General features: G+C 35.4%; 1 long non-coding RNA gene across 1 annotated transcript; it reads right to left on the bottom strand.

Moving 5' to 3' along the window:
- Positions 1-3,877: 3,877 nt before the first annotated feature.
- Positions 3,878-7,230, bottom strand: LOC107874301. Its single transcript, XR_007050059.1, has 2 exons — positions 6,390-7,230; positions 3,878-5,222 (listed from the first exon to the last, which is right to left on the bottom strand). It is a non-coding gene; the product is annotated as an uncharacterized LOC107874301 (long non-coding RNA).
- Between the last annotated feature and the right edge of the window lie 4,855 nt (positions 7,231-12,085).

Here is a 12,085-nt window from a genome sequence, read left to right as displayed (position 1 = left end):
TGTTGACCTATTATTAACAATAATATTAATGTTTGTTGTTATTGTTATTAGTGTTGTTGGCTTAATGAATCATTGAAATTTAGTACTGTTAATGTTAATAATAATCACATTTGTTTCGTAATGTGATTTGAAAAATCAGATTCATTAATCACCAAAGTGGTCGAATCTTTATGAAATTAATTCCAAGATAAAGATTAAATCTAAAATTCAATTACATATTATTTTTTATGCTTATAATTGATATGACATTTATGGGTAAATTGAAGTTTTGATTATAAGACATTTATGAATCACCCAAAGGTTGATTATTTGTTCTTATAACCAATAAACATTAAAGAGATAATTTAGATGCACCATTAGTTTTATTTATTTATTCAAAGATAATAAATATTATTAATTGAGGCATTAAGTATTATCAATTTATGTTAAATATACTTTTAAGCATCATTATGTTTAAAGTTGTATTTTGATTTTTCGCCCAAAGGAGAACATCAATATACATTTAAGAAAGTAAATTATTTCTGAATTTGATAATGTGTTTAAACTCGTAACTCAAAGTATTAACAAATGAGCATGTTCTACTTGCAGCACTTGCCCTTTATCCACACTCTGCCACTATTACAACTTTTAACTGACTTAACTTTTCAGATTGATGCGAACAGATCAGATTCCATCTTGGGGTTTTAGATCTTGATGTTGCACTTTACACTGAGAAGCCAACTGCTATTACTGAAGCTAGTAGTGATGAAGAAAAGTCTTATTATAAACACTGAGATCGGTCTAACAGATTAGGCCTAATGTTCAAATGAACGAACATTGCGGGCAACATTAAGACTACTCTTCCCAAAATTGAAAATGCAAAAGAACTTCTGAAACTTGTGGACCAATCTTCCCAAACTGCTGATAAGTCTCTTGCTGGGACACTAATGGGTACTTTGACCACCATGAAGTTTGATGGTTCACGTACTATGCATGAGCATGTCATTGACATGACAAACATAGCAGTAAGATTTAAGTCTTTGGGAATGGAAGTGGAACAAAATTTTCTTGTGCAATTCATCATCAACTCGTTACCGTCTGAGTGTGGTCCTTTCCAAATGAACTACAACATCATGAAAGGCAAATTGAACATGCTTGAATTGCATAGTATGCTAGTTCAAGAGGAAACGAAGCTGGAAAATCAAGGAACCTACTCCATTAACTTTGTAAATAATCAAGGAGCTGAAAAGAAAGAAAAGAAGCATGGTAAAGGACAACAGAAGCAACTTAATGTTAATAAGTCCTCATCTCAAGTACGTAAGAAAGGAAACAGGAATGGTAAGTTTCATTTCTGTGGAAAAACTGGACACTTTCAGAAAGATTTTCCTGAAACGTAACGCATGGTTTGAGAAGAAAGGTAAGCCTAGTGCTTTTATATCTCTCGGATCAAATTTAACTGAAGTTCCTTATATACTTGGTGGATTGACTCTGGTTGTATTATTCATGTTTCTAATACTATGCAGGGATTCCTTACAATCCAAACCATAAACAAGAATGAAAGATATGTTTACATGGGGAATAAAGTGAAGGCTCCAGTTGAAGCTGTCGGGACTTATCGTCTGATTCTTGATACTGGGCGTCACTTAGATTTAGTTGAAACTTCTTATATTCCCTCTCCTTTGAGAAATTTAGTTTCTTTGTCTAAGTTAGATAAGACTGGATATTCCTTTAATTTCGGTAATGGATGTTTTAGTTTGCTTAGACATAATTATCTCATTGGTACTAGTATTCTTTGTGATAATTTATACAAATTGAATCTTGATAATCAGTTTGCCGAAACACTCTTAACTCTACATCATAATACTGGAACCAAACAAAGTTTGGTGAATGAACAATCTGCTTACTTGCGGTATAAACGTTTAGGTCATATATCTAAAGAAAAGCTGGAAAGATTTGTTAAGAATGAATTTCTTTTAGATTTAGATTTTACTAACCTTAACATTTGTGTAGATTATATTAAAGGAAAACAGACAAGACATCCAAAGAAAGGAGCCATAAAAAGCACACAACTTCTTAAAATTATACAACTGATATATGTGGTCCTTTTGATATCACATCTTTCAATAAAGAAAAGTATTTTATCACTTTTAATAATGACTTTTCACGTTATGGATATATCAATTTTTTACATAAAAAATCTCAAGCGATTAATTTCTTAGAGGTATTTATTACTGAGGCTAAAAGACAATTAGATACAAAGGTGAAAATAATCAGGTCTAATAGATGTGGTGAATATTATGAAAGATATGATGAAACTGGACAACACCTAGGTCCATTTGCTAAATTCCTCATAAAAAGTGGCATATGTGCTCAATACACAATGCCTGACACACCACAACAAAATGGTATGACAGAAAGGTGTAATCGTACATTAATGGATATGGTTAGGAGTATGTTAAGTAATTCATCTTTACCTCCTTCATTATGGATGTATGCTTTATGGACTACCATTTACTTGCTAAATAGGGTTCCTAGTAAAGTAGTTCCAAAGACACCTTTTGAATTGTGGACTGGTAGGAAACCTATTTTGGGGCACCTGCATATTTTGGGTTTCCCGGTAGAAGTTACAGTATACAATCCACAAGAAAAGAAACTGGATTCAAGAACAATTAGTAGTTTCTTCATTGGTTATCCAGAAAAATCAAAGGGATATTGTAACATCCCAATTTTTCTGAACCGAAATGCTACATGGTGCTTATGATCCCAAGGGACCACAAGCTAACCCATGACTGATATCTGTACCTGTACATTGCATAATATACTTGTAGAATGCGGAAAATATGAACAATAGGCCATAAGGTTCAACTGAATAGAATATCTGATAAATAATAACATCTATATAGGGTAACAAATACCCAAAACAACTAAAAGCTGAATCTAAAATTTGAACTAAATCCGAAAGCCTCTAAATACTGTCTGAAATAAGGAGTTGAAGGAACATGTCTCCAACTAACTCCTTCTAGCAAAACTGAACTGAAATAATGAATGAAATAAAATAATATCGTCCTCGGATGGATAAGGACTCACTGCCACTCTGCGTACTGGGATGCTACTGCTATTGTTAATCTGGAACTTGTGACTCTGAACCTATGATGTAACATAAAAGAAAGTACCATAGCGTCAGTACAACTGAAAGTATTGAGTATACGGGTGGGGTAGGCTAGATGCAAAAGGGTTTACATGGATGAGCAATGTTAACTGACTGACTAATATGAACGTGAGAGTGCAAGCATGCATACATAGTAACTAAAATCGTGAATACATGATATCTGGATCTTTATGCTAATACATGGTTTACTATTATCAAACATGACTGATACTATAACATGAATGACTGTGTCTGACAGTCCTGAATCTGATGGAACTACCTGAGTTCCATACTGTGACTAAATTGATTGTAACTGACAGTCCTGGTATACTAAAATCTGAAAAACAATCTGAGTTCTTTTACTAAGACTGCGACTGAAACTGTTGCTTAACTGACATGCCCCAATTGTTTTGCGAAAATTTTAACTTTTGAAAGAGAGTCGACACTTAATTTTGAAAAAGAATTAAGAAACCTTTAGAGAGTTACTTAAAACGATTTAAAATAGGAAAATCATTTTAAATTAGAGATTCTGAATAAGCGATTCCTATTAACGTTTTAGGAAGGTGTTAGGCACCTAAAACATCCGCTAACTTGCAGTTATCCGGACTGTTTAAAAATTGTCTTTTGATTAACTTCGAAAAGATTAATTTTCTCAAAAAAGTGATTGATTCTTTGGAAAGAAAGCGATTTTGAAAATATTTTGGTGTTTATGCAAAACTAATTTTTTAGAGACTTAACTAAGAATTTAACTAGGTTTGCAAAGCACATAAGCAAAACAAACATAAAGAACAGGGGGAAGGGGAGGAAGTAAAGGATTTAGGCCATTGGCCCAAACCAACAAAACCTGTCCTGTCTAATTGGGCCTTCGACCCATTTCACCTGTCCTAATCTAATTTTTGAGCGTTTAGCTCGAATCTTGCCTCTACCTGTGTTAAATACAACCTTGGCTATAAAGACAATAATAATTTAACGGAATGAAATAATAAATGAAACTTTTGCATGTCTTAGCCGCTTCAAATGTGGGTCTTTAACCCGCATTTTCTTCTTCTATCTTCTAGCATCCATACGCCTCATGATCGGCTTTTGGACTTGGTCTCGGGGTTGACTCGAAAGATGGGCCTCATTGGCCCATTACAAAATGGGAAGTGAAAAATCCGTTTGGATTCCAACGAATTTTTTATGCAAAATAAGAAAAATAAAGGATATTAATATACTACCAATGAGAGGAATAAAAAAAAGAAAAGAAAAGTTAATTAACACATTAACCAACCTAGAGAGAAGTTTACTAAAGTCAGTTGACACATGACCAACCAAAAACGAAGAAAGAAGTAAAGGGAGTTGATACATAATCAAATTAAAGAAATCAACATAACACGGATCTTTAATAATTAAAAGATGATTAAAGAGCAATGAGACATGCTTATAAGGGAAAAATGTTAATACGGGAAACTAGCAATAGAAAAGCAATAAAAAAGGTCAGAAAATAAGTATAATTCATTAGATTCATATTTCATTTCATATTGGTGTGCAAAGATACCAAAATGCACCTTTTCCCTTTGCATATCCCCTGGAAACATCATGTCTTATATAAATTATTTACTAACACCACAAAACATAAGTCAGGTGTAAGTTTGTAAAAGGTACAAAGATTGCTATAAATGGATTTTTGTATTTTGCTTTCGTGGTAAGAGATAACAACAGAAAATGAAGTGTTCAATTGTTCAATCAGGCACTCTAACCCAAGGAGAAACACACAACAATTTGAACGGAAGAGATACATATAGTGACACTTATCAATCAAGACCAATAAATCATACTCCAGAACCCTTTCGAATAGGTAAAGCCATAGATTACTTAAGGCAAATATTGTTTGACAAACGAACAAGACAAGCAAGGGCGGGAAGGTATTGAGAATCCTAAATGTTCTAAAAGAGGAAAGAAACAAAAAAAAGAACTTTTGCAGTAAGCTTTTGAAGATGGAAGTAGACCATTGTAATATTCTACTCCACCTCTCAACCTCACTTTCAGAAGTAAGAGATCGTGACTTCATCTCTTCTTTCTTGATGCTTCTGTCCAAGAAAAATCCCAGGGAATCCTTAGTTCAAGCACAGATTACACGTAAGCACAGATTACACGTATAATGTAATGGCAATAAAAGTGAGATGTTTCTCCAAAAAAAAAAACCCACTCAAGTATCAATAAATCAACAAAAAAACTATATCGAATTTACCTTCTTGTTAGAACACATACTAAACTCAAGTATAAAGAATAAAGAAACTAAAATTTCCAATCTTGGATACGGAAGGGCACAACCAACAAACTATAAGGAAAGTGGCAGGGTACATCATTCTAATCCTCTTCTTCATTCCGACGAACTCAAAAGTGAGTTCAGTAAATTTTTATTAGTTGAGATAATTGTCAAGGGATCCTAGGATTTTCTGATTTATATTTGGACATATCTCATTATTCTCTTTGGCATTTGAGAGGCCAAACGGACTTTCAGAGTAGTCCTGCTACTGGTGCTGTTACCGGCTAAATAGAAAATAGCGATTTAAGGCTACTTCGAAACAACAACAACAAACGAGATGCCATACTTGATTCTAATCCTCTTCCTTATTCCAACAGATTCAAATGAAATGGTCATTGTGGGATCCTAGGATTTTCTGGCAACCTTCATTATTGGACTCATTTTGGTTATTCTCTTTGACATTTGGAAAGCCAAAGGAACTCGCAAAGCAGTCCTATTAGTGATGTTACTAGCTAAACAGAAAATGACTCAAACAAAATGACATTCAGCCATCCAATTAAGTGAAAATTAAAACGGGAATCACCATGGAAATCAATGAACAAAATTCGTAAACAATATGTGATACAAAAATAGTAAATTGGAAGGTAATCGGCGATATGTATGTACGCTGCTTCATGATATAAAAATGATGGCTAATCAACACAATCAACACGAAACAAGGAGCTTATTCAAGTCATTCAACGATATGTATATACACTGCTTCGTAAAAGGATGGCTAATCAACACAATTAACATGAAACAGCGAGCTTATTCCAGGCAGCCAAATTAAAGACTACAACGTAACACTGATTCAGCAAAATAGCATAACCACAACGATCACAAACAAGTCCTAAGGCCATTAACGACTTCTACAGCAACAAACTCCAGCATACAGAATGATCTCAAATTACTTACTACTACAGAATAGTGAGATGAAGCAGAAGCAATCGAACGCTTAAAGGAATGGGATGTTACCTATTCGGGAGCAGCAAAATAGGACTCGAGGCTTCAACGGAATCTCAACTACCACCAGAAGACCTCAACGTGATTCCAAAAAAAATAAAAGACTCTAAATAATCGCCAACCTTCCTTAGACACAAGAACTTTCACTGAAAACAGTTTCCTTTTTTTTTTTTTTTCAGAATTTCCCCCTTTTTCGAACCTAAAATTTCTCTAACCCCCCTTAGAAACAAGCAAATTTTCTTCTCTTCTCAGACTTATAAAATTTTTCGAGCCCCAGAATTTTCAACCCAAATTTCCCTAACCTAAAAATCTTTCACCCCCCGAAATAGAGAACCAATTTATATAGAAAGTCGAATTAGGGGTATTTTTGGAAGCTCGCCAAAAATGGAATCCCTTCTAGATAAGGAATTCCCTCCCTAAAACGTTCCTAAATCCATTGCTAATTTCAAAAGAAAGGAGAATCATATCCCCGAGCTAATGAAAATTCTCCATCTATGTATGAATTCGTACTATGGTACCCGAAATTCATGGGATTTGAACGTTGGGGTGAGCCAGCTCACCCATTTCTAGAATTTTCTGTTAAATTTTCGTAACAAACACACGCCATCTAGGCGGGTCAAAGTCAGGTCGACTTTGGGAAGTTGGTTTTCGCCAAATTTTGGGTTGAGGATGACGGGTTGGGTCGATTTGGATGGATTTTGGTCGAGTGGGTCAGTGGGTTTGAATGCTGTTTCACTGAAGCTGGGAATTGTTGTTGTACATTGTATTCTTGTTCTTGGATGGTTGTACGCATAGGTTTTTGAAGAAAATAGGAGAAAGATTATTACGCGTAGGTTCTTGAAGAAAAGGGGAGAAAGATTATGGGACTGGGCTGGGTCGAAGGAATTTTGGGCCTGGGTTAGAGGGATTTTGAGCCTGGGTTATTGGATTAATTCGTGAAGGGAATGGGCTGATTTTTGGCTTTGATTAGGTTATGGGAATTGGGGATTTGGCTAATTCATTTAAGTTTTGGCCAAATTGAAAATCAATTGGCCAATTGCATCGCAAATGGGGCCAATTTGATTTCAATTATGGTCAAATCTAATAGATTGACTAAATTAAGTCAAAATTCAAAATAAATTAACATCTTATTTAATCCCGAGTTTCTTGATTTGATAAAATCAAACACATATTTATTCAAATAAATTATGTGTAAGAATAAATTATATTTAAAAATCAAGACTTTGTCCATTTGGATTAATTTTCAAATTTAATCAATAAAGTCTAATTTTAAATAAAAAAAATGTTCATTTAAATAACAAAATTTATACATTCTCGTATAAAAATACAAAAACATATAATCATTAATTATATGATAAAATTAACTCAAATAAATATTTTAAATTACATTTATTGGAATAAAATAATTATTTCGATTTTATTTGAAAATCGAAGAAATTTGAAATTAAACATAGTTGTGGAGGGCAAAAATTAGGTGTCAACAACTGGCCCCTCCCTTTGGGTAGGATGGATACAAGTAATCCTGAGCAAAGGGAGGTTGACGTTCCTAATTTTTGTCCGACCACAAATTCGTATCTAAGAGAGATTGGTTTTCCGCACGAGTTTCATGGAGTTATGGCCGAACCTCGGTATCAGGTTTCCTACATATCTCAGGTTGCATGAGAATTCAGGCCACTTGTAGTTCATAAAGCTTGATTTAAAGCACGATTTTTTAGAAATTTCACCAACTATTACGGTTTTAGAGTTTCTAATAGAACCAAAATGCTGAGGAATAAAGGGATTTAGGGGAGAAGGTTGGAATGCAGTCGAGTTTTCTATATAGAGCCCAACCTACATATCCCCAAGACTTCAGGGAATTAGACTGCTTGTAGTTCGACTCGATCGGTAGGAAAGATAGTTTTCTATTTCAGACGATCTTTGGCTCGGGATGAGTGTCAAGTTAATGATCGAGTTGTGGAAAAGAGGCTTGTAAACTCTTAACCCTGAATATGGGATCCTTCACATCCATAGGCAAGAATTTACCTGGCATAATTTCCAAATCTCGAGGTGTGTTGTCCCTCGAATTTGAAAGAAAGCAAAGTTTGCCCTCGATATGAGTTTAGAAATATCTCGAAGGTGAAGTTGAAACAAGAATATCCCAGAATACCCAAATACCTTCTAATAGGGGTGTGGTTATATGGTGGTGGTGATCATCCTTTAGCTCGCGTCCAGAGAGTTTGACATCCCTCTCTAGACTATGTCCCATTTTGTTGCTAAGAAAGAGTTTCACGTTGTGTTGCATCCTATTTGAAGTCGTCCACACTTGTGGTTTTGATTTGAGATTTTTATCCACTCGGATGCTCTCGACAATGCTTTAAGCAAAAAGCGTTAGTACTAAACATAATTCATAAAAGAGGTGTGTAGTCTTTTACCATATCTCCACATGAGTTGTGGCCTGAAAAGAGGATTCATATCTTCATGTACCTATTTGGAATGAAATAATTGGCAACAACAAACACAACAACCCTCTTGATTGTTGTATAATTATGACATTTGTCGGTTGAATATGTTTTCAAAGTGAGGTGGCCCTTTTGGATACCGACAATACTTTATGCAGAACGGTTCCTGCAATCGTGTAATCTTGTATTGATGTGGCAACCCTTTTGGTCACCTGCAATGCATATTGTATATGATAAACTCTCTGGTTATAGCCAATGATCGATTTATAAATTTCCCTTAAATTGTCAATCTTTGGATAATCTTGCGTATTATTTGATGTTGGATACGAGGCGACTTACAGATATCCTTTGAATTTCTAGCTTTTAAGTAATCTTGCACATTATCTGACTTTGGATAAGAGATGGCTTACAGATATCCCTCCAATCGCTAGCTTTCAAGTGTTCCTGCACATCATCCAACCTTGGATACAATATCACTTAATCCCTCAAATTGCTAGTCTTTGGGTAATCCTGCACATAAGCAATCTTGGATATGACGCGACTTATAGAGAACCCTTGGACGTATCAATTTGATAATCTTGCATATTCTTCGGTAAGGATTTAGTTGTGACTTATGGATAACCTTCGAACTATCGATTTTCGGGCGATCTTGCACACTATCTAATTAGGATGTTGTTGTGGCTTCCGGATGACCTACAGGCTATCAAATCATAGGTGATCTTGCACACTATTCTATTTCAAACAATATGACTTATAGATAACCCTCAAATTGTCAAGTTCTAGGAGATCTTATATATCATTCATCCTTAGATAGCGACTTAACGGCGTCCCTTTAAATCGCGTGCTCTTGATACATTCAGATGCTGATTCATAAAAAGATGAGATATCCTTGATGCCAGCATTTATGTCTTATGTGTCAATAGATATAAAATGATGATGATATCCTCGACGCCAGCATTTCTGTATAGCGCATCAACAGATATTGAATGATAATGGTATCCTCGACGCCAGTATTTCTGTCTAGTGCATCAATAGCTATTGAATGATGATGATATCCTTGACGCCAGTATTTTTGTCTAGAGTGTCAACAGATATTAAGTAATGATGATATCCTCGACGCTAGCGTTTCTGTCTAGCGTGTCAATAGATATTAAACGATAATAATATCCTTGACACCAGCGTTCCTGTCTAGCATGTCAACAGATATTAAATGATGATGATATCCTCGATGCCAGCATTTCTGTCTAGCATGTCAACAGATATTAAGTGTTGATGATATAAGATGGCTCTCTCAGCAATGATATGCAATGGCCCTCTCGGCAATGACACGCAATGGCCCTCTCGGCAATGACATGCAATGGCATGCAATGGCCCTCTTGGCAATGACATGCAATGGCCCTCTCGACAATGATATATAATGGTCCTTCCGGTAGTTTAAAAACAGTTTTACCTGAATTCATTTGTCAGCGTCTTGATTTCTACATGTACCTGTACTCAAGGTAGACGATTAGTAGACACAAAGTCTCTTTTGCTAGCGACCATTTTTTTTTAAAAAAATTCTAAATAGAATATTTGTAAAGAAGACAAGACACTTTTGTTTGTCCTCCATGATCTCAAGAAATAAAATGGACAATTCGAAAGGTCATCGATAAATAGGTGTTGATCCCATTTTTGGGCTACCAAAAGTATCGTTATTAAGCATTATATGCTCTGTCATGGCCCCCCGACATGCTTGGGTATTTTTCGAAAGAAACACTCGATTTTGTGTATCGATCCCTGCATCCACAAAAAATGATTAGTTTGAGTGAAACTACTCTGTGTTGACCTCCTTCGATCCTTGATTTTCCCTTGCCATCTTTCAAGTACTTCGTCATGTTAGGAATTCCACCTATGACTCCCTGTCCCAATTGATGTCTAGGCAATCACTAAGTAAAATATTTATATAGATTTTTGAAAGTAGTCTTAATTTTTAGAAGATAGTTTCGAAAGCTTATATAAAACTTTAGAAGATCTCTACCAGTCATGTCATGTAATAGCTCAATGAACATCTGCCTCTTGATTTTGACTATATCTGACGGAGGATTTCCAAAACTTATCATCATTGTTGGAGGATTCTTCAAATAGTCCTGTCACACCCAGGATATGAGTCTACCTAGACTTTGTCATAATTGGTGGCTTCAAGCACTTGTCTTAAACCTCTGGTACTGGGGAATTTGAAATATATTCTAGTATTTGGTGGAAATTTTGAGGCCTCTCTCAAAATTTTTGCCCCAGTTTAGAGTAGTCTGAGATGATATCATCTTGAGTGGATCTGAAGCCTTTGCTGATCTTCATCCTCTTTGTTAGATGTTGATCTTCTCTTGTGAATTTTTGAGATTCCTTCTCGAAAATTCTGCCCCAGTTTCCATTTTCTGGGGTTATATGACCGAACCATTGGGGCGCCTACGTATCCCGTTGAAGCAGGAATCAGGTCAAACGTAGTTCGTACATAAAAGGAAAGGATAAATTTTTGTAAGGGGTTGACCGAAGCCGAGATAGGCCGCCTATGTATCCCGTTCTTAGAAATTCAGGTCAAACGTAGTTCGTACATAAAGGGAAAGGGTTCTGGGCAATTACGCATCTTGAAATTGATACTATTATAAAGGCGATTACAAATAAATCAAGAAATAAAAATTTATAACATCTTTCCAGCACAATATCTTTACTGCATCAAAATTAATTGGTTTGGTCCACTCTTGACCATCCATCTCAGGTAGGATTAGGGCTCCTCCAGGTTGGGCTTTTTTTGATCTTCACATTCCTCTATATCTATTACTAGCCGCTCCTCATCACCTTTTCTGTTCATTATTATTTCCTTCGCCTTGTTCGTCTAACCCTTGACATGACATGACATTGGCAGGTTTCTTAAATTATTGCTACGAAAATAAACCATGCTAGATAATTATATTAAAAAATAAATTCTTAAATAAAGGGAGGCCTTTTGAAAAATAAATAAAAACTATGGCTTATGACCCACACAAATGTGGGCCCATGCCTTTTTGAAAGTTGTAAAACACGAAATGAAAATTTGAGACATAAAAGGCTGGATCACGGGGCCTCCTTCGGATCATCACCGATTTTAAAAACTATTAGTGATTGCCCTTTCATCTACCGCAACGGGCGACGAATTAGGAGCGGAGTAAAAGTCCAATTTTGTAAAGCCTCTCTTGGTGCAACCTTCTTTACCCCCAATGGGCTTTGAAAAATCTTCTAGTACAGTATTGCATCCAT

Source organism: Capsicum annuum, unplaced genomic scaffold (assembly GCF_002878395.1).
Source record: "Capsicum annuum cultivar UCD-10X-F1 unplaced genomic scaffold, UCD10Xv1.1 ctg4367, whole genome shotgun sequence".
Classification (NCBI taxonomy): Eukaryota; Viridiplantae; Streptophyta; class Magnoliopsida; order Solanales; family Solanaceae; genus Capsicum; species Capsicum annuum.
Note: the sequence above shows the minus strand (reverse complement) of the source record. Positions and strands in the feature narration are given on the sequence as shown.